Below are 24,266 nucleotides of genomic sequence, written 5' to 3'. Positions count from 1 at the left end.
TCCTCCGTGTCGAGATTGCGTTCCCTTGGCCGTCATAGATCCTGGCACCACTGCTCCTCCCAATCCAGAGACAGCAGCAGATCTTACGCAAGCCTGGTCTCCATTCATAGCCATCCTTCGATGGGCCAGGCCAGCCAACCCGACCAGCCGGCCGAGGTCTGGAGAAAGGAGTCGGTGGGATGTACGTCCTCGGGAACGTGCCCAGAGTCTGACCAGGTGGTGGACCCTCCGGTGCCGGCCGACACCCAGAGCACTGCACTGTCTCCTCGCCCTTCCTGGAGGAGGCGATTACGGCCCCTCCCCCCTCTGTCCCACAGGAGGACTTCAGGGCCCACCAAGAACTCTTAAAGAGGGTGGTACCCAGCCTCCACCTCCAGGCACAGGAGATGGAGGAGCCCGCAGACTCCCTGTTTAACGTGTTGTCTCCATCAGCACCGAGTAGTGTGGCCTTGCCTCTTCATGAAGGGCTGGCTAAGATTTCTAATGCCCTGTGGCAAACACCGGCCTCATTGGCCCCCATCTCTAAAAAGGCGGAACACAAGTACTTTGTACCCACTAAAGGGCATGAGTACTTGTATACCCACCTGGCGCCCAACTCCCTGATGGTCGATTCGGTCAACCACAGGGAACGGCAGGGTCAGCCAGCCCCGACCCCAAAGAACAAAGACTCTAGAAGACTGGACTCTTTCAGAAGGAAGGTTTATTCATCTTCGAGCTTCCAGTTATGAATGGCAAACCATCAGGCTCTCCTGGGCTGGTACGAATTCAATCTGTGGGACTCCCTGCTCAAGTTTGAGGACTCCCTCCAGGAGCGCGATAGGAAGGAGTTCAAGGTGCTAGTTGAGGAAGGGGCAGCGGCCACTAGGGCATCCCTGCAGGCAGCCTTGGATGCTGCAGACACGGCTGCACAATCAATGGCCTCCGCAGTGTCCATGAGATGGGCGTCATGGTTCCTGCTCTCTGGGCTGTCCAGTGAGGCGCAGTCTTCCATGCAGGATCTCCTGTTTGACAGGAAAGCTCTGTTTGTGGAGGAAACGGATACAAGCCTGCCTGGCATGAAAGACTCCCGCATGACCCTCCAGACTCTGGGCCTCCATGACCTGGTTCCGGCAAAACCTAAGTTCAAGTCGCAGCAGACTCCTGTCCAGGCATCCCTCCCGAAGAATGAGGATGCCCATAAAAAGTAGTGGGACTATAAGAGATGCCCTCAGAGGCAGTCTCGGCCTGCCCCGCAGCCTGGGTCCTTCAAGGGCAAGCAGGTGGGGAAAAGGCGTTTTTAATGGGACGCTCGGGGGCACCTCACCAGTCCTCATCAGGGATCCACCCCAATAAAGCTTCCCTTCTCCAACCAGTTGTGTGCTTTCCTCCTGGAATGGTCGCGGCTAACCTCGGACCGATGGGTCCTCAACACGATCTCCCGGGGTTACACCCTTCAGTTTACTTCCTCCCCAACCAACCACCCCTGCCCCAGTCCCTCTTGGGGGACCCCTTGCACAAAGCTCTGCTAGAGCAGGAGGTGGGATGGTGCCTGAGGAGTTCATGGGCAAGGGGTATTACACCCGTTATTTCCTTATCCCGAAGGCCAAAGGGGGGCTCAGACCCATCCTGGACCTCCAAGGTCTGAACCAGTACATGGTGAAGCTCAAGTTCTGCATGGTCTCCATCCCCTCCCTGGATCCCAGGGACTGGTACCCTGCCCTCGATCTACAGGACGCATAATTCCACGTCCACATATTCGAGAGGCACAGGCACTTCCTCCGTTTCATGGTGGGACAGAGTCACTACCAATTCACGGTCCTCCCGTTTGGTCTGTCCGCTGCCCCCAAGGTGTTTACAAAATGCATGTCGGTGGTAGTGGCTTACCTCAGATGGTGGGGGGTCCAAATATTTCCCTATCTGGACAACTGGCTGGTCAAGGGCAACTCCCGGTTGCAGGTGAGGGATCAAGTGGCTCTCCTCCTGTCTACGTGCACTGCCTTGGGCCTGCTGGTAAACAACACCAAGTCCACATTAGTCCTGGTCCAATGCATAGAGTTTATCAGGGCGCTCTTGGATGCAGTGTTAGCCAGGGCCTCCCTCCCGCCAGATAGATTCTAGACCCTGAAAGGTCTCATCGACTCGGTCACAAGGTTCCCAGTGACAACAGCCAGGGTTTGCCTGCAACTCCTGGGTCACATGTTGGCATGCACATACGTGATCCATCACGCCAGACTCAGGATGAGGCCCCTCCAGCTCTGGTTGGCCTCGAAGTTCTCCCAGGTCATGGACAGGATGTACAAGGTCCTCACCGTGCCAGACTCTATAATCACCTCACTATGGTGGTGGTCCGCCCCAAACAACATGCTCCAAGGGGTCCCGTTCAGGGACAGAGCCCCATCGTTGGAGTTGGTGTCCGATGCATCGGACCTGGGTTGGGAGGCCCATGTGGGGAACTTTTAGACTCTCAGGGCCTGTGGTCGGCTCAAGACCTGACCTTACATATAAACGTCGAGGAGCTCAGGGTGGTGCAGCTGGCGTGTATGGCCTTCTGCTCCCACCTGGAGGGCAAGGTAGTCAGGGTCTTCCTGGACAACATGGCCTCAATGTTCTATATCAACAGGTAAGGCGGGGCCCGATCCTATGCCCTCTGCCGCGAAGCCCTCAGGCTGTGGGACTTCTGTATAGCCCACAGCATCCACCTGAAGGCCTTCCACCTACCGGGCACCCAGAACAAGAGGGCAGATCGCTTGAGCAGGGACTTTTCCTCGCAACACGAGTGGTCCTTCCACCTGGAGGTGGCCCACTGGCTCTTCTGAAGGTGGGGAACTCCCCAGGTGGACCTATTCATGACTCGGCAAAACCGGCGATGCCTCTGGTTCTGCTCGGGGGTTAGGGGGGTCTGGGGAGGGGTGCTATCTCCGATGCCTTTCTCCTATCCTGGTCAGGCCAGCTTCTTTATGCCTTTCCCCCATTCCCTCTAATCAGCAGGGTCCTGGAAAAGATCAAGACGACAAGGCCCAGGTCCTCCTGATTGTCCCGGAGTGGCCCAGGCAGCATTGGTGAGGGACCCTCATGGGCCTGGCGTTAGCTCTGCCGTGTCCTTTGCCGCTCCGCCTGGGCCCGTTCTCTCAGGACCAGGGCTGCCTCCTCCACCCCAACCTGGCAGCTCTTTACCTCACGGTATGGCTGCTCAGTGGTTAGGTGGAAAAGAAAGGACATGATCAGAGCAGCTTCAGCGCGTCCTCCTCAAAAGTAGATGGCCCTCCACTCGCCGCGCTTATTTGGCGAAGTGGTCCCAGTGGGCGGCGGACCAGGGTGTCACCCCGGTGACCGTTCCGATCCAGCTTATCCTTGATTACCTCCTGCCTGGCGCCCTTGTCGGTCAAGGTGCACCTGGCAGCCATATTGGCCTTCCATCCGCCGGTGCAAGGACACACGGTATTTTCCCATACTATGACTGTCTGGTTCCTTAAGGGTTTGGACAGTCTTTTTCCATATTCTAGACCCCCGGTGCCGCAGTGGGACCTAAACCTGGTGTTGGTTCATCTCACAGGGCCCCCATTTGAACCATTGACCATGTGCTCCTGGTCTTACCTCTCATGTAAGGTGGCCTTCCTGGTTGCAATCACGTCGGCCAGGCGACTCTCGGAGCTCAGGGCCCTGACCTCCGAGGCAACGTACACAGTCTTTCATAAGGACAAGGTCCAGCTCCACGCACACCCCGCTTTCCTCCCGAACAGGGTTGGCTCTAGGCACCAGCGAAGGAAGCAGGTGCCTGGGGCGGCCAATAGAAAGGGGCGTCACTCTGTCTGGACTTGGGGCGGCACGTCTGGGTCTTTGGCGGCAATTTGGCTGCAGGCCCTGCAGTCCTTCTCTTCCTATTCGGTGGCACTTCGGCAGCAGCTCAACCAGGCTTGGTTTGTTTTTGTTTTTTCCTTCGCTGCTTGGGGCAGCAAAAAAGCTGGAGCCAGCCCTGCTCCTGAAGGTGGTCTCTGCCTACCACATGGGGCAGGACATTTTTCTACCGGTCCTCTAACCCAAGCCTCACACATCCAGTGAGGAGTGCCGTCTCCACACGCTCAATGTGCGGCAGGCTCTGGCTTTCTACGTTGAGCAGACCAAGCCGTTCAGAAAGGCCTCACAACTGTTCGTTGCCTCGGCTGAGTGTGCGCTTTCCACTCAGCGGCTTTTCAATCGGATCACTTCGTGCATCCATTCCTGTTATGAGGTGGCAGGTGTCCCCCCGCCACCCATTGTGAGGGCACGCTCGATTCGGGCGCAGGCCTTGTCGGCTGCCTTCGTGGCCCACGTCCCCATCCAGGACATTTGTAGGGCCGCCACGTGGTCTTCAGTTCACATGTTCACCTCGCACTATGCGATCGTCCCCCAAACCAGGGATAATGCCAGGTTTGGCAGGGCTGTCCTCCATCCTGGGAACTTGTGAACTCCTACCCACCTCCAAGAGATATAGCTTGGAATCACCTATTGTGGAATACACATGAGCAATCACTTGAAGAAGAAAAGACAGTTACCTTTTCCGTAACTGGTGTTCTTTGAGATGTGTTGCTCATGTCTATTCCACATCCCACCCTCCTTCCCCTCTGTCGGAGTTGTCTGGCAAGAAGGAACTAAGGGGGGGGGGAGCGTGCAGCTCCCCATATACCACGCCAGGCAGGTGCCACTCCAAGGGTTGTGGGGGGCGCTTCCCCCCCCTACGGGTACTGCTAGGGGAAAAACTTCTGGCACCGGTGCACATGGCAAGCACGCACACCTGTTGTGGAATAGACATGAGCAACACATCTCAAAGAACACCAGTTACAGAAAAGGTACCTGTCTTTTTTGAAGGAGAGGACATGATCCCTCATGTATGCCTAATAGTCACATTTACTGGGTATTTTGCTTGTTGGATCTCTTCCATGTCCCTCAGCATGGAGGATGACTTCTTAACCTTTGGAACAAGGCCTCCTGAGGTTAGAAAGATAGTCACACACTCACTGACATTTGTGTACAAAGGATGATTTCAATACATATCTTGGAATAAGAGTAATTTCCAGTGTGATCCCTCAAAATACATCATGAAAATTAAAGTATGAGGGTCAAATTAATCCTTGGTGTAATTCTGTTTACATAAATTGTTACACCAAGGATGAATTATTTATTATTACTATCACTATGAATATTTGCACTGCATAGTAGATGGCTGTCACGGTGTTATCTGGGTGCCTTTTGCCTCATACATTTGGCATTTCTTGTGAGGACTCTTTCTTGAGGAATTACTGCAGTTTCTATGACCAGGGAAGTAGGAGCCTATTTGCTTTGGTTGATGGAAAGATACATCAAGATGGTTGTCATTTACACTTAGGCCTCTTTACGCCATCCTAGCAAAATGAAACTTACTAAAAAGGCATAGATCAAGTATGAATAAATTGAAGCTGGACATAACAGATGTTGACATCTGACTGTGCTTCTGTTCCCTTGACTGTGCTTAGAGATTGGGGTTGGGATTTTCAGAGCTGTGCAGGGGATTTAGCCACATATCTTCCATTTAGAATGAATAGAAGGAACACAATCTGTTAACTAATGGAAGACATGTGGCCAATTCCCTTGCACTGCTTTGAACATCTCAACCTATTAGCATTGCTGATGGAAACAAGATGGCTGGAAGAAATAAGCTGGGAGTATGAATAGGAGACCATAGTGAAGTCCATAGTGTATTAAGGGCACTCGTGTGCGTGAGAGAGATTTTGCTCTCACTGGTAAGAGGCTTAATAGCTTCTCCTCTATTAAGTCCTCCTTTGGAAAGGAGAATCTTTCAAATATTAAAACATATTCCATTACATTTCATGTGCTTTGTCATTCTCTTCATGCACTTCGTATTTGATAGATTTGTCTTTGCACCAAGGCTCCACATGTGACAGATTATATGTACGTATCATCCTGCCATTTAATCTGAATCAAAGGGAATAGCTTATCTAATGTGACAGGTACAGTCATCTGTTGTCAAAGCAGTGACAGTGCTGACCAGGATTATTTGGATGAATGGTCATCTTGATGTTGCAATATGGAGGGTGTGGGCTTTGTGAATAAACTGGAATAGCACAGGGAGATGGACTGCCACTGAAGTGGAAATGATGGGATAGACTGGATGCTAATTTAATATATAAAGACATCAGAAACTGACTAGGGGTATTAGGATAGAGAGTTGGGGGATGTTGGTGAGCGTAATGGAGGATGTATGAAATATATACTTGAACAATCTAGGAGAGGTTATTTGGAATAAAGTAGAAAGCAAGTACTTTTTTTTTTATGCAAGTAGGTCATACATCTTTCCTTAGCACTGCAGTGATTTTCAGTTACCCTAAAATGTGTTGGGCTACTGATAGTGGAATCTTTCACTGATAAGACTCAACATGTATATTTCTGGAGGCAACATCCCACTGATGGAACACTCGAGGAATATAAATTTTCCTAAACATATTCCTCAGCAAATGAGCTGAGCATGTAAATAATTTAAAACTGATTTGATATCTTGGCCATGGTGGGCTCATCACTGTTAGGCGTGAAACACCTGTGAGACTGCAGTGGCTATGACGAAATTTATGAAAAATTAGCAGACAGAGTTGGGATTTTCAAAGGAGCCTGAAGGTGCTCAGATTCCAGGGAAATTGAATGGGAGTTGGGCACCCATGTTCATTAGGCTCCTTCAAGAACCCCGTATAGAAAAAAGTATGGGACTTTTCAAAGCCCTAAATTGTGTATCTGATCTGGGTGTACAACATTCGCGTGTACACTGCATTCGGAATTATGAATGTGGATCAGAGGCAGAAGGGAATGGAGAAGAGGATGAATGAAACCTTTTTCTGGGAGAGGACTGAAGAGAAGCAGAAAACATAAATGGCACAGTAAAATTTTGAGGGAGGAGAGTAGCATGTCCCCTTTAATACCCTGTACTGATTGTGCCTATCAACAATGGAGATGGTAGGGAGAAGGGACTGAACATATTAGGGAGTAGCCTTATGAATCAGCTACACAATAGTGGAAGAGGCACTCTGTTACGTGACTGTGACAGTGTTTGTCAACTATCCCAATTTTGCCATATTTCATTACATTAAATGTTTTTCTTAAAGCCCAAGCTCCTGAAATTATGTGAACATAATCATAGAGTTGAGGCCAGAAGCGACCACCAGATCTTCCAGTCTGACCTTCTGTATATCACAAGCCAAATATGTGAACCTCAGCTTTAATTTTAAAAAAAAGTAGTAAATTTCTAGCTCTCAAGGTTGCAGAGGAAAACCTTGAAAATGTGACCCAAATGCATCCTAAAGGCTCAAAAGCCAGAAGGCAAATAAGAACCCTACATGTATTATAGTTTTTGTTTTGTTTGGCTTAAAAATCATGAGATTAAAAAGAACAATTTCAAGATTTTTTGGGGGAGTGACCCATGATTTTTGAATGCTTGGTTTGCAATACAGCTGCAAAAGCTCTGTCCAAATGGTACTTTGTTCCTTTCCCAAAGGCGGCAGCAGCAGGATGGAAGGCTGCAAGGGTCGTCATGGCTCCTGGAGTCACAAGACTGGCTACCTCAAACATGGTGCTGCCAGAGATCTTTGTAAGTTACTGTTGAATTCTGTCAGAATTAACCTGCATGCTCAAATGTTCCAGCGCTACGTGAATACTACCCTGGAGGATGACACTGTGGAAAGTGATCTCCTCTGGCTCTGCCCGGCCACTTCCCTCAAACTTTGTTGCCCAAATGTTACGTGGAGCAGCTGCCATTGTTGTGTAAAGAGGTGGGGTGTGGCTGCAGAGGCCAAATATCGTTCTCCATTTTGGAAGGCAGGGTTCTGGACTGCAGGGAGCTGCAGGCTGCAGTCAACATCTTGTTGTGGTGGTGGTTGTGATTGCTATGTAGTGTTCAAATAAATATAATGTACTTAAATATAGGGTCTTCATGCCTTAATAAGGAGAAAAACAAACATTTCAGTGCTTATATGTAGATGCCTCTGTGGTACTGGAGGATGAGAGAACTGTCCCTTTTCTGACAGTTTCTCTCCCCCCTCTCCCCCAGTTTATTGATATTTCTGCTATATTCAGGCCCTATGTTTTTTTACAGCCCACTTCATCGGATGCATAGAATGGAACATATAGTAAGATATACACATACAGATAAGTTGGAAGTTACCATACAAACTGTGAGAGGCTAATTAGTTAAGATGAGCTATTATCAGCAGGAGGAAAAAAAAACTTTTGTAGTGATACTTAACTTAAAGAAATAGATTCGATATGTGTAATGACCCAGTCCCTATTCAAACCCAAGTTAATGGTAAACAGTCAGGTTTCTAAGTATGGATATTTGAAATGATTGTTTCTCAATGTGGTTTCCTCAGCTGTTCTGCAGCATTGCTTTAAAACTCAATGTTCCAGTGAACATTCTTCATCTGATAAAATATTCATGGAAAGTAATCACAGAAGGCTGCAAACACAGTCAAAGCAGATTTGTTTAAAAATTCAATGGCGTATTTGTCGGGATTTATTTTGGATTATTTGCCTAGCTCTAGTTTATCATTCAGTCAAAAATGCACCATGGTAACTTCAGGGCCTTGTTCCACCTCTCTTCTTTGGGATGAGTCACTCCATGAGCCCATCCCAAATGTTATGATTTCAGTCGCACTACTCGGATGGTTAGGTACTGTAGTACTCAGCATGAATAAGTGTGAAAGAATCAGAACTTAGAATAACAACATTAACTGAGTGGTTGTAGCTGTGTTGGTTCCAAGATATGAGAGAGATAAGGTGGGAGAGATAATATCTTCTATTGGGCCAACTTCTTGTGTTGAAAGAGACAAGCTTTAATTAACTGAACATTAACTGAAACAATTTTGCTTTTCATAGAGCAAGCTAGCTGCATATAGTAAAGGAGAATTGGTTTATGAGTTTGTCTGGGTCGGTGGTTCAGTGTAGTGCCCGTACCCACTTAATGCACCTGTCACTGTAAAATTGCTTGATTTAGTTGAAATTGATGGGTTTAGCAAATTTCACTTCATTTATGGGTTTGTGTATCTAGAATCCTTTTTTGGAGTGTTCTGAACTATGCAGACACAATTGCTTGACTGTTTATACAAAGGGTTTGTCTTATTTGGGAGCCTCTTTTGGAACTGGAAGAGGAAGTAGTCTGTGAATACTGCAGTATTGGTGGAATACCTGAGCACTGCAACACATCCTGGTTTGCAAACTACCCCTTGATCTTGCATTTTGAGACATTAGGGTTGAAAGAGTTTTGTTGTATGCATTTGGAATGAAACTGACAACTCAACTTTATTTCCCTGAGGTTTACAGCTTAAATAAATCACTTAAGAATCTATATGGTAGATTTTGTGAGGTGATTTTCTTTTTTAAATTATGGTATTTCAAATAGCTGAATACAGTAATATACAAGTGACACTGAGTTTCCTGTATAAAAAATTAGAATAATATGTTTCCATGTTTGATTATTTTAATTTAGTTTTCTAATTAGAAGTGTCATTTTATTGCTACTTGAAGAAAAGTATTTGTAAGGAGTTTCAATCATGTTGTTTTAGTATGTAGGTAAAGGTTAAAATACATTTTTCATTTGAAAAGACACTTTCTCTATTTCCATCCCCACTTTTTTTCGTTCCAGAAGAGCTTAATTGTGTCATAGGCTTAGGCCATGATGATGACTAGTTTGAGGGAATCTGCAAGGGAGCTCATGTGCTGCTCTAGAAGTTACCTACATGACACAGCTTGTCAAATGTTGTTTTTAAATTTTTTTCTGACAAAAAATGTCTTTTTGGCAAAATGAACATTTTCCTCATAAAAATTCCCATTTCCATGCAAATTTTCAAGGATTATTTTTTATTTTGTTGAAAAAATTAAAATTGCTCTTTTCCATGGAAAATATATATATTTGCCAGCTCAACTAAGTGATCTGAACTTTTTAGATCATCCCAGTTCAATTCTCTCTATTTAATTTTCCCTTCTTATGGAAGACGCCCAAGGACTTTTCTTTCTCATTGACTTTTTTAGCTGGTAGCTTGTCATACCCAAATTCTTCTCCGGTATCTTCAGGTGTTCCCTGATGGCTGTGATCTTCCCACAGAACAGCTGGATAGAGGCTTGGTAACATCTCTTCCCTCTCCATCTTTTTGTAGCATCCCTCAAGTCCATTTCTCTTCATCTCCTAAAAGAGTGGGATCACCCTAATGCAGAAACTGAAGATAATTTGGTTTGGGAAGCCCTTTCCTCTTAATCCAGTGTGAGGGTGGCCAGTATACTGTGAGATATCTTTATATTAGTGATTATTTTATTTTAGATTCTAAAATTGAGTTCTAAAACCAGGCAAAATTTCAGAGGTTTCCTACATATCCAAATATGTTTTCCCAGTCCTAGCCCTGATGAACAGTCTAGTTTATTTGAGGTTGATCTTTACACATATTCCAGTCTTGAATTTTTCTATATTATTCCTTTCAGCTTCCCGTCTGCCTTTTTACTGACATAGGGAGTAGTGTTACTATCTCAGCTATATAAACCTTGCCAAAGAGTAGTAAGCATAGAATCTCTGCTTCCCACTTCGGTTGTAACAAGTGATTCGGGGCCACACCTAGAACAGCTTCATCTAATTAAGATAATTCAGTGAAAAAGTTGTTGCTATAACTTTAAACATCTGAAAATCTTGGCATCATACTTGATCTGAATAAAGTGTGAAATAATTATTGCACATCTTACATTTCAGTCACATAAAGCAGCACCTGTCTTTAAAGTGATACCACTCATGCTGAACATAGGTCAATCTGAGTGCTATAGAATTATGAATGTCTTTTTTTAAAAAAAAAGTATGAACGTAGTGTTCGTGACGGTGCCAAATTAACAGCTCTAGAGACTGAATCTTCCTACCCACACAACAGGCAGCAATGGCTTCCCCTCAATGCCTTAATCTCAGTGGGGTTTTGTGCATGCAGATTCTATCACCTGTGGGCACAAGCATTAGACTCTTTCTGTTGATGAGCAGGTGTCAAGGAGGCCCCATGAATACAGGTATGTGCATGAGCAGAAGTGGAGGCTGCAAATAAAGATGTTGTGTTTCTTTCAGACACTCTATATTTTCATTGATACTATTTACATATTGCACCTATATAAAAATATAATCACTTATCCTGTATCCCTGTCCCCAGTCACACCTGTCACCTTAGAATCTTCGTATATGTTTCTGTCTCTAGTCCCTATCATTGATTTATCACAGGACCTGCTTCCCAACAGATCTCCGTGCTCCTTCTCAGACCTGTTTTGTTTCCTATTTCCACCAGTTCAGTGACTGAATCAGCCCATCTAAATCCATCCATTTGTTTTCTTTAGCTTCAGACACCACTGCCATGTTCCTTTCTTTCTGCTAACCCTGCTTAAATTTGCCTTACAATTTCTACATGAAGATGGCCTCACGGTTGAGATGTATCCAATCCTGTTTCCTGGCTTCAGTGTACATTCATGACAGCTTTTCAGCTCTCTTTGCTACCCAGACACCAGTCCCATCCTTTACTGTTGTTTCCTCATCAAGTAAATGTCTGGCTAGATTGATTGATTGATACAAATGTACTCTAGGAACTCTGGCATTACAGAATCAAATAGCTGCAGCCTTCCACACACAAAGCTGAGGCTGAGTTAAATGAAACTAGAATGAAATGCTTGCTTTTAGCTAAATGAGCTTTAGAATACAATAGCCCACTTTGGATGAGATTTAAATGAGTTGTTTAAAATCATTGCTTGTTTTCTCACTTAACCAAATGTGTTTCTGAGCTGAAATGGTGAATTTGACATAAATCTGGATATGAAACTCCAGATCATGGTGAATGTTCTGTGATTTTATAGGTGATGCGTAATTAGGATGGTGTTGTTGCTTTGAAGTTAGAAATATGAGTTATAGTTTACCTAGGAACTTGGAATATAGTCAAGTGGCTTTCCTTTTTTTAACCATATGAACAACAAATATAAATTCATATAGGCTGTATAGAGAAACCTCAAAAGCTCAGTCCCTGAGTAGCACATGATGTATCCTTTGGACACAGAGGGACAGATCCTCAGCTGGTGTAAATTGGCATAACTCCATTGAAGTTGAGATGTATTCAGGACAACAAAAAGCCTTGTTTTTTGTCTTCTCTCCCCCACTAAAATAATAAACATAATTTTTATGAGTATCCTGGGTGAGTTGTTTTTCCAGGTAGATTTGTATTCAAAGATGGTGGTTGCTCACTGAACTTGGATTGAGAGGGTATTCCATACATGGAGGCAACACATGTAAATACAAGTAGAAGGGAACAGAAGAATGCTTCAGATGTAGATACTCTTTCTTTTTTTAAAAATAGGCTGCGTAGCATAAGACCCTCTCTTTTTAGTTGGGGTACTTCGGGTCTTCTGGTATCAATGACCTATCTTTATTACAATAGTAATGCCTAAAGGCCCCAGCCTTGTGCTAGAATTGTACAAATGCATAGTGATCACGCTGAAGTGATTTGTGCAAATTCATGCAGAAGACTAGTGGCAGAACTGGAAGTGGAGCCCATGTTTTCCAGCTCCCAGTCTTTTGCCCTATCCACCGGACCACTGTCCTGTGCCTAAAGATCTCATGCCTTTTTTAACACTTTAAAGCAATAAAAATTAATATTTTCTATGAGGCTACTTCAGAGATATATACTAGATATTAAACAAATAATTGTAAGGCTCATTCACTTGATAACTTTAGCTTTGCAGTAAATAATCTTCCTGCATATGTGGGTATTTATATAATGTACAGTAATACACATCTCTTCTAGTCTTTCCTATTTTGTTTATTATCACACTTCTGACCAACTGTGTGGGGCAGCATTAGTGATTTCTGGAAAGCATTCAGGGTTTATTGCTGTTTTCAAGTTGTCTTGTTACTTAACCCCACGCCACATTAAAAGGTTTTATATTTTGTTAGCTTGTGGGGTATGTGTGTGTGTGTGTGTGTGCATAAACAGTCCTAAATCACTGACATTAATTCAGGTAGATATACTTTGGGTCTCTCAAAAAACCCACCATGGTACAAATGTATAAAAGCAGGATCTGCAAATATTAAACATATCTCAACGGACTAGGATGTGTTCTCTAAATGACGCTTTTAATTTTCAGGAAAAGAACGCTAATGGAAATCTGAATGTGTCTGATAATCTTAGAAATAAGAGTATTGTTTGAGACAAGCTGACCGTTTATTTGAGACAAATTAAAACAAGGGATAGCAAATGATAGCACTAAGTTAGCTTTTCAGAGAAGATAACTGGCACAGAACCTTATTCTGGGTGATATGCTTCACAAAGCACTCATTTGGAGACATAGTCCACTGAATGTCCACTTTTCTGAATGTGTCTGAGGACTAAGAATACTAACTCTAGTAGCTATATATATATTTAAATGAGCAAGGGAAGAATAAGGAAATTAAAGAGCTGTAAATCTAATTTCAGATGTGAGGAAGATGTTGTACGCATAAATAAGTTATAGCTGTAAAACATTTTAGACCTGCAGAATTAATTATGACTCTAATTGAATGTTGAGAATGAAATCCTGCTGTGATAATAGTTACAGCACTGATCAAGGCTAGTCCTGGTGTCACACAGGGTTTTCAGAACCCAAAGCAGTGGTAACTTGACTGTCTTCAGACAGTGTCAGGAATAAATCAAAGAGGACACAGCTCCTCTGTCTGATAATGATTGGTACAAACGAGTGCTTTTACCTAAAACTACTTTATTAGGTTTCAAGCAAGCGTGTACGTACACACACACACACACACACGCGCTGTAGTTGTAGGTTCAGAGCATTCCAAACATGTATTTACCCAAAGTCTGAGATGGTTTCGAGTAATCAGCAACCAGGCTTCCAGGGCTGCTCCTTCCGTCCGGCTGCTGGGAAATTTTGGTGTCAGCTCCTTGCCCCAAAAAAAGCTTCCTGGACTGCTCCAAAACACATTTTCTAACTAAACTCTTTATACATTTTCTCTGGACAAAGCACATAACTCATAACAGCCCCTAATAGGTTAACAATTTCCCTAGCAACAGCCAATAACAATTCATTAGTCTCCTTATCTGCAAAGCAGCTTCAGCAAAAAAAACTTAAACACAGATAACCAGAATCAAGGTCAGTTTTCCACATTTCCCGCCCCCTTCTCATGAATTTGTCCTTTCACTTTATCTATCCCGGGTGGTAAAACTGCACCTTGCAGCTGTTTTTGTCTGCCTAAGCAAGGCCAGATTTTTCTCCTGGCTCTGTAGTGTCCTTGCTTCCAGTTTGGGGAGGGAGATTAAGTGCACAAGATGGCCATGGATTATACCAAATCAAGTTCTCTCTCAGCCCCATTTTCAGAACTACATTTGCAAAAATGTGTGGGGCAGAAACTCTGCATGCAGTTACCTAAAATGTGTATGGAAATCAAAGTAATTGTATGTACAAAAGGCCAGGTAGACATTTAAATGGTCACCTGTATATGCATTTCATTACAATTGTGTAGTTAGTTGCCATACACAAATTATGCACACTTGTTTTTTCATGCTTAATTGTGAGTATGCGATCTTGAAAATCTGGGCCCATGAAAATGTTAAGTTTGACTTTTAACTTTCTCCCATATTTTTCTTTACGTCCTTATTTTTTAGGGCCACCTGTGGTCAAAATTGCTCTTACAGTTGCCCATATTGATGAAGAGGTAGCTGGTATAGATTTATGGCCTATCGTAATATATGATCAAACTCTACTAGGAATACGTCACCAAATGGTTAGAAAACATTAAAAACCTGACCTGTTTTACCTGTTTTGAGAGTGGCATTCACACTGATCTACATAATAAATGTGAACAGGAGATGAACTATTAAAACGAATTATAATTAGGGCTGTCAAGTGATTAAAAATATTAATCATGATTAATTGCGCTGTTAAACAATAATAGAATACCATTTATTTAAATATTTTTAGATGTTTTCTACATTTCAAATATATTGATCTCAATTACAACACAGAATACAAAGTGTACAGTGCTCACTTTTATTTATTTTTAATTACAAATATTTGCACTGTAAAAAACAAAAGAAATAGTATATTTCAATTCACCTAATACAAGTACTGTAGTGCAATCTCTTTATCATGAAAGTTGAACTTACAAATATAGAATTATGTACAAAAAATAACTGTATTAAAAAAAAAACCTGAATGTAAAACTTTAGAACCTACAAGTCCACTCAGTTCTACTTCAGCCAATCACTCAGACAAACAAAAAGAAAAGGAGTACTTGTGGCACCTTAGAGACTAACCAATTTATTTGAGCATAAGCTTTCGTGAGCTACAGCTCACTTCATCGGATGCATACTGTGGAAACTGCAGAAGACATTATATACACAGAGACCATGAAACAATACCTCCTCCCACCCCACTCTCCTGCTGGTAATAGCTTATCTAAAGTGATCACTCTCCTTACAATGTATATGATAATCAAGTTGGGCCATTTCCAGCACAAATCCAGGTTTTCTCACCTCCGCCCCCCCCCCCCCCACAAACTCGCTCTCCTGCTGGTAATAGCCCATCCAAAGTGACCACTCTCTTTACAATGTGTATGATAATCAAGGTGGGCCATTTCCAATCATACACATTGTAAAGAGAGTGGTCACTTTGGATGGGCTATTACCAGCAGGACAGCGAGTTTGTGTGTGGGGGGGCGGAGGTGAGAAAACCTGGATTTACATTGTTCTGAAAATGTAGAAAAACATCCACAAATATTTAATATATTTCAGTTGGCATTCTATTGTTTAACAGTGCAATTAATCACAATTAATTCTTTTAATCGCAGTTAAGTTTTTTGAGTTAATTGCGTGAGTTAGCTGTGATTAATCAACAGCCCTAATTATAATTTGTTTTAGATTTTCTAAACTAAATAAGGTGTGAATTCATGTATGGACAGTAGTAAGTATTACACCACCTTATTTCTTATTGTTATGCTATTTGTGTTTGCATTGAATATAAATAGGGTTAGATTATATTATTATGGCCTGATCCCGCAAAGCACTTATGCTTTTGTGTAATTTTGCTGAAATGAGTAATAAGACTGCTACTCACCTGACCAATATTATGCACATGTTTAAGTATTTATTCAGGATCAGGGCCTGAATGATCATTTGCATAAGAGGTGGATAAAGCATGGAAAGATATGATGGAACAAAGTCAACAGTAGACTTAAATGTAAACTTGGTTTGATGGCCCTAGTAAAAATTACATTGAAAGCTGTTCCACTCAGTTGCCTTCTTCAAAGCTACATCTGTACCCTGTGATTGGCCAAGACCATTACTATGTTATTATGACATACCTGAACAGATGGAAAAGGTGCTGCAATTTCAGCCATTGTAGTTCAGAAGTTTATATTATTGTCAGGGCTGTCAGACTATTTGGACACTAATTGCAGAGATTAGTCCTGTTCCTCACAAAGAGAAACTGAAGGTTTACATAAAATATTTCCTGTTTTAATTACAGCAGAACAGTTTTTATTATTGGATAAGTTGTATATGCTATTCTGCTCTGTGGTTTCCCATTTTCCCTGCTAACATCTGTAAATAACTTTCAGCTGTCTCTATTGATTCCCCAGCTGCTGCTAATGTTAGAGACAGATGAGTTTAGAAGTCAGCATGAGGAGACTAGAACAGAATTGCAAATACCTGTGCAGTAGTCTGGATGCCCCGTGTGGTCACAAACACACCTCTGGTCCCACAGAGACTGGAAATTATTGACCTTAGAGGATTTTCCTCAAATCCACACAAACATTTATGGGAAAACAAAAGACAAAGGAAGAAAATTGCAGGCTTTACTTTGCGTCCAGCAGTGAATTCTCTTCCTTCACCTAGCTCATCTTTTATTTTGCCCTCTCTAAGGGCTTGATCCTATACCCACTGAAGTCAATGGCAAAACTCCCATTGGCTTTAGTGGATGGGATCAGAGTCTGTGCTACTGGACATTATTTTAAACAATTTCTGGAGCCATGCTAGGTTGACACTGATGTTTTATGTCATCAGATAATGGATCTATGAATTAAAAGCCAAAGACATGCTTCTGCCTCCCAGTTCCAAAGATGACCCATACCTGCTGATAATGGGGGGAGGCAGAGTGAGGGCAGCAGCTTCAGAGATGTTACTGAGCATGCTCAGTCCATATGAGCATGCTCAGTACAAGCCAAGCAGCAAATCTGGAGGGGACACGTGACCCCACGTGCCCCTCCATGCGTTGCCTCTGCCCAGTCCTATATAGACTGCTCACAGGGTAAGTGTTCTACTCAGTGTGAATAGAATGACCGAATTCTAAGGGCCTTAGTCCATTGACTGTAACAGGCTTTGGATCAGACCCTAAATGAGTAATTTCTCCTTTGGTTCCCTTTAATGACATGGTTGACTTTTATTCCTCTCATGTCCAATTAGCCACCTCCTTCCCTCTCAAATTCTGCTGTCTGCCACGTCTCGTCTCTTTCTCCCAGGCCTCCACTTTCTTTTTCATTAACTTTTCCTTTCCCCCCTTCTTGGCATATTTGTTCTTCACCTTCTCCTTTCTGTTTCTCTCTCATGAATCAGCACTTTGGGAAGCTGCACTTCCTGCTAGACAGGGTTTGGTGTGTGTGTGCTTTTTTCCCCTCCCACTCCCAACTGTTCTGGGAAGGTGTGGCCCCGAATCACTAGGATATACAATTCAACAACTGGCTCTTATGAATACTGCAGAGCTGAAAGTTTACTAAATCTTTTATTTTATTTTATTTTATTTTATTTTCTATGTTGTGCAAGTTCCTTTGACAGAACAAGGGGTTCCCATAATCTAAATTACATAGATGCTTGGAGTGGCTTGTGAGAAAGATTTAGATAGATTAGGCTCATGGGTGGATGAATAACTCTGGCAACTTAATAAACAAAAGGTGAACTAATATGTATGGAGACCAAAAATAATGGAGTGCAGTTTTAATGGCCCTTATTCAATGCTCACTAGAGTCAAGGGGAATCTTTCCATTGACTTCAGTGCGGTTTGAATTAGGCCCAATTAGGATACAGTAAGGCAACCACATCAGAGAAGAGGCCTCGGGGGTCACTGTAGATAATATGCAGTAATCTCAGAAAAATATCAGGCAATAGTTAGAGGCAAATAAGACACATCAGACATATGAAGCTGCAAAAGTTATTCTGGCACTAGGGCATTGTTCCTTATGTCTTGTAGGTGGGTGTGCACCAGTGTACATCCTACAAAACGAGGCACTCTACCTATGTATCTGAATTCTGTGTATCTGTATCTGGTACCTTTTAATAATGGGATCATTTTTACAATGCAGCATTTCCTCCACAGCATCTGATCATGGTTACTTCTCAAACTGTCAAGTCTTGACACATTTTGTTGGGTAACATATCTTTACTGATAAGGAGCTATTTGGTTTCTAACTTCAAGGCACATATTCATGAATGGAGACAAAAAAAAATGTCCCTCAGGAGACATTGCCAACAAATTATTGACCAAGACATTCACGATGAGGTTAAGAAAGTCAGGAAGGATGCTGGAAAATTGGAGAGGGGTCAGAGAAGAGCTGTGAGACCAATTAAAGGATTAGAAAATGTCTTATAGTGATAGTCTCAAGGAGCTTTATCTATTCAGTTTAACAAAGAGAAAGTTAAGGGGTGACTTGATTACCATTAAAAGTACCTAAAAGGGGAACAAATCTTTAATAATGGATTCTTTAATCTAGCAGAGAAAGGGATAACATGGTCCTGTGGCTGGAAGTTGAAGCTAGACAAATTCAGACTGGAAATAAGGTGTAAATTTTTTTTAACAGTGAGAGTAATTAACCATTGGAACATCTTACCAAGGGTAGTGGTGCATTCTCCATCGCTGACAACTCTTGAATCAAGATTGGATGTTTTCTAAAAGATCTGCTTTTGGAATTACTTTGGGGAAATTCTATGGTCTGTGTTATACAGGGGGTCAGACTAGATGATCACAATGTTCCCTTCTGTCCTTGGAATCTATGAATATATTCTGGGATGTTGCTATGACCCGAAATCCCTGACAAAATGGCACACTCCAAAAGGTTAGAAATTAAATGATATGATTGTACAAATAGTCCTCCTCAGGTACTAAGGTGACTAGGGCCATATAAGTAGGTAGGTAGATACAGCAAGTAATGATGTCTGGTCATCCTTCTGACTCTTTACTGGTGCAGGATTCCATGCTAGCAGATCTGATTGCAGGACTGCGGTCATCAGGGTATGTGACTACTTAGGTTATGTGCATGTCTTCTAGTTATCTATCTATATACATGCTATTACATACCGTATTTTCATTTCTTTTTGTGTATAAGTGGGTGATGGTAGGAGAGAGGGCACATAAATAGGGAGAAGAAGGGGTGATGGGAATGGAAACAGGAAGCAGTGAGAAGGGGAACTCTCTAGTCCTCTGAGAAAGGTTGGTGCAGCCTATAATACACTTACAAAATTAAACTGCCACACCAATTCATTAGTTCCTTCACTAATATTCACAAAATTGCTTTTATATTATTATTATTTTATTTATATTATAGTAGGAAATATATTTTACTTCATGCTGTGCAATTTGATTTTAAAAGGACTGGAATTAAAATACTAGATAAATTATTGTTCTCTTTACAAAACTTTAACTTAGTGATGGAAGTTCATTTGCCCAGCACATACTTTTGTCTTTCAGAGGTTTAGCTATAAACCCTCAGACAACTCATTTTGCAATCGTGTCTGAAGAAGTCAGTAATCAAATGCTAATAATGGCAAATGAAAATGGGAATTTTTAAGTAATAGGACCATTTAAAATGACTATTTCAGCTGAATTAATTCATATTAATATTTATTAAAAGAGAAATTTCCTGGCCTCAATTTCAGCTCTAGGTAACTCTTAATATAAGATGTTAAGTGAAAATATCAGATCTTAATTAACAAACGTGATTGATTCTTGTGGTCCAAGTTTAACTTGATCATACTATGAGGTTAGTGCTACACTGTTGAGTTTCACTGTTCTAACAAGTGGGCTGGGCTTAATGACAATCTAAAAAAGTGTACACTTGTCATTTTTCTCAGGAAAAGATGATTTCCTTTACAATCAGAGCTAGGTGGTATCTTTACAATGTGCCCTGTTGTGAAGCAGTTTACTCTGTCCTGTGTGTCTGGCAGCCAGCCTGACTCATGAGTGGGATGGAGGAGCCGGGGCTTCTCCTTTTCCACATCCCTATCTATCCCCCTCCCCACTCACTTGCAGCAGGGACTCCACAGCTGGAGTCACAACTTGAGCAGGACTGAGCAGCGGATCTCTTGCTTGCCTGTGTGACTGTATAAGGGCTAGCCCTTTTGTGTCTACATTGCAATTAAACACCCGTGACTGGCCAGTGTCAACTGACTCAGGCTCACGAGGCTTGGGCTATGATGTAATTTAATTGTAGTGTAGCTGGCCGGGGTCAGGGTGGAGCCCAGGCTATGGAGGGTATGTCTACATTGGAATAAAAGACCCATGACCTGGCCATGGCTGGCTCAGGTCAGCTGACTCAGGCTCATGGGGCTCAGGCTGCGGGACTAAAAATTTCTGTGTAGACATTTGAGCTTATGAGGGGGAGGGTCCCAGAGCCCAGGCTCTAGTCCAAGCCTGAACATCTATGCCACAATTAAACAGCCCTGTAGCCTGAGCCTGAATCAGCTGACACAGGCCGGTCACAGATGTCTAATTGCAATTTCAATATACCCACAATATACTTTGCTCATTTAGGGCCAGCTTCCACCGTCTTTCCTTATGGTGTGTGGCACCTCTATTCTGTGAGCAGCCCCATGGAATTCAATGGGATTGCTCGTGGAGCAAAGCACTACTCAGCCTGAGTCAGGGTGGCAGAATTTTATTGAAAGAACTATTTGGAAGTCTAACCAATTTATTTGAGCATAAGCTTTCGTGAGCTACAGCTCACTTCATTGGATGCATACTGTGGAAAATACAGAAGATGTTTTATACACACAGATCATGAAAAAATGGGTGTTTATCACTACAAAAGGTTTTCTCTTCCCCCACCCCACACTCCTGCTGGTAATAACTTATCTAAAGTGATCACTCTCCTTACAATGTGTATGATAATCAAGGTGGGCCATTTCCAGCACAAATCCAGGGTTTAACAAGAATGTCTGAGGAACAGTGGGGGAGGGGGAGGGAGGACTAAACAAGGGGAAATAGGTTACTTTTTATAATGAATCAACCATTCCCAGTCTCTATTCAAGCCTAAATTAATTGTATCCAATTTGCAAATTAATTCCAATTCAGCAGTCTCTCTCTGGAGTCTGTTTTCGAAGTTTTTTTGTTGAAGGATAGTCACTTTGAGATCAGAAATTGAGTGACCAGAGAGACTGAAGTGTTCTCTGACTGGTTTATGAATGTTATAATTCTTGACATCTGATTTGTGTCCATTTATTCTTTTACGTAGAGACTGTCCAGTTTGACCAATGTACATGGCAGAGGGGCATTGCTGGCACATGATGGCATATATCACATTGGTAGATGTGCAGGTGAATGAGCCTCTGATAGTGTGGCTGATGTTATTAGGCCCTGTGATGGTGTCCCCAAATAGATATGTGGGCACAGTTGGCAACAGGCTTTGCTGCAAGGATAAGTTCCTGGGTTAGTTGTTCTGTTGTGTGGTATGTAGTTGCTGGTGAGTATTTGCTTCAGGTTGGGGGGCTGTCTGTAGGCAAGGACTGGCCTGTCTCCCAAGATTTGTGAGAGTGTTGGGTCATCCTTCAGCATAGGTTGTAGATCCTTGATAATGCATTGGAGGAGTTTTAGTTGGGGGCTGAAGGTGATGGCTAGTGGCGTTCTGTTATTTTCTTTGTTAGGCCTGTCCTGTAGTAGGTGACTTCTGGGAACTCTTCTGGCTCTATCAATTTGTTTCTTCACTTCCGCAGGTGGGTATTGAAGTTGTAAGAATGCTTGATAGAGATCTTGTAGGTGTTTGTCCCTGTCTGAGGGGTTGGAACAAATGCGGTTGTATTGCAGAGCTTGACTGTAGACAATGGATCGTGTGGTGCGGTCAGGGTGAAAGCTGGAGGCATGTAGGTAGGAATAGCGGTCAATAGGTTTCCGGTATAGGGTGGTGGTTATGTGACCATTGTTTATTACCACTGTAGTGTCCAGGAAGTGGATCTCTTGTGTGGACTGGACCAGGCTGAGGTTGATGGTGGGATGGAAATGGTTGAAATCATGGTGGAATTCCTCAAGGGCTTCTTTTCCATGGGTCCAGATGATGAAGATGTCATCAATATAGTGCAAGTAGAGTAGGGGCGTTAGGGGACAAGAGCTGAGGAAGCGTTGTTCTAAGTCAGCCATAAAAATGTTGTCATACTGTGGGGCCATGCGGCTACCCATAGCAGTGTCGCTGATTTGTAGGTATACATTGTCCCAAAATGTAAAATAGTTATGGGTAAGGACAAAGTCACAAAGTTCAGCCACCAGGTTAGCCGTGACATTATCGGGGCCAACGCATTATCAAGGATCTACAACCAATCCTGAAGGACGACGCAACCTTGATTATCATACACATTGTAAGGAGAGTGATCACTTTAGATAAGCTATTACCAGCAGGAGCGTGGGGTGGGGGAAGAGAAAACCTTTTGTAGTGATAAACACACATTTTTTCATGGTCTGTGTGTATAAAAACATCTTCTGTATTTTCCACAGTATGCATCCGATGAAGTGAGCTGTAGCTCACGAAAGCGTATGCTCAAATAAATTGGTTAGTCTCTAAGGTGCCACAGGTACTCCTTTTCTTTTTGCAAATACAGACTAACATGGCTGCTACTCTGTAACTTATTTGAAAGTCGTGCAGCATGTTCAGATTGCCTTTGTGTAGGCTTTGCTGTCTGATATTACACAAAATTAATGGTTAGAAACCTATTTTGTTCCCCTCCAAAAATAAACATACACAAAGTAGGGTTTAGTAATACAGTGTCACGTTTGCGGCCTGTTTCATATATCACCAGCTCCTCTGAAAATTGCCCCATCATCCTCTCTTAGATGCCTTATAATATTCTTCACTCCTCTCTTGCTTTTTTTTGCACGATAATATCTAACTTGTCTTAAACACTCTGGCTGAGGCCTTTCTTCTGTGCTTTACTGTTTCCTGTCATTTTCTTTTCCATATAACTCCATTCTAAAATCTCTCCTTTTGTCCCCTGGACCTGGTGTTTTATACATAAACCATGTGCTTCTTTTTTAATCTATCTATCCTTGATTAACTCTTGCACGTCTTCACTCATTTACATTGCCCTTTAATGTTTTTCTCTTGGCATAATTATTACTACATGGCATGCAGAATCCTTGGGCATAATGTATCTTCTTAGTCCTTTGTGTATCCTCTGCTGCTATCCCATTGGAGTTCACCAATGATTCATTCAAAATTTGCTTTACTAAAATATAACATTCTTTTTTTTTTTTAAAATAATTGCACTATTTTTTGGCTTCCCCAACCATGAAGATGAAAATTCAAATTAGTCTTTGCTGTTGAAAATTCAAATTTTTTTATTTTATAAAAAGTTTTCATCTTTTGCAAAATGTCTGCATTTTCTCTGAAGTTTAATGACCATAAACCCAATAAATTTCAACTAAAAAAACCCCACAACTCTTGGTGACAAGACAGTCACAGTCTTCAATAGCGCATGACTTAGGAAGATTTCAGTTCACTTTGGTAAACAAACAATTAATTAAATCAATATCACAACTTCTGATTGAGTGTAGGTAGGCAGCAGAATAGCCTCTTATGTTTAGAAAGAGGCTAAAAGAACAGCTTGATTTACTTGGGGACGGGTGATTCTTCTGACACCCTCTTAGCGATTGGGTACTAAGACAAAAGCTGGTTCCAACTGTGGGCTGCTAGAGCCCTGCCTGTAATGAGTGGAAGTTACTTAAAAGCTTCATTCATAGAGCTCTGAAAAGATGGGAGGGTGTTGGTTGGAAATGCTATGCACACTTCTTTGACCTGCCTTTAATATAATAATACATGTTGCCAAAATGTTTAAAAATAAACAACAAATCCAGAAGCAAAATCCTTCTCTGCACACACACAGTTCTCTTAACACCCCCCTCCCCTGGAGAATGGATGACAGAAAGAATTAATCACATGTGACAGATGTTAATCACATCACTTAATGTATGACTAGAACATGCTCCGGGTGCTCCAGTGATGAGGGTGGTATAAGAAGCTGTACAGAATA

General features: G+C 42.6%; 1 long non-coding RNA gene across 1 annotated transcript; it reads right to left on the bottom strand.

Annotated features, from left to right (window-relative positions):
• Positions 1–717: 717 nt before the first annotated feature.
• LOC311529211 lies at positions 718–13,983 on the bottom strand. Its single transcript, XR_014713794.1, has 3 exons — positions 13,841–13,983; positions 1,864–1,986; positions 718–1,001 (listed from the first exon to the last, which is right to left on the bottom strand). It is a non-coding gene; the product is annotated as an uncharacterized lncRNA (long non-coding RNA).
• Positions 13,984–24,266: the final 10,283 nt, after the last annotated feature.

The sequence above is a fragment of the Lepidochelys olivacea genome, assembly GCF_965140295.1.
Source record: "Lepidochelys olivacea isolate rLepOli2 genome assembly, chromosome: 12".
NCBI classification, from domain to species: Eukaryota; Metazoa; Chordata; order Testudines; family Cheloniidae; genus Lepidochelys; species Lepidochelys olivacea.
The sequence above is the reverse complement of the archived record's forward strand: the minus strand, read 5'-3'. Positions and strand labels throughout refer to the sequence as shown.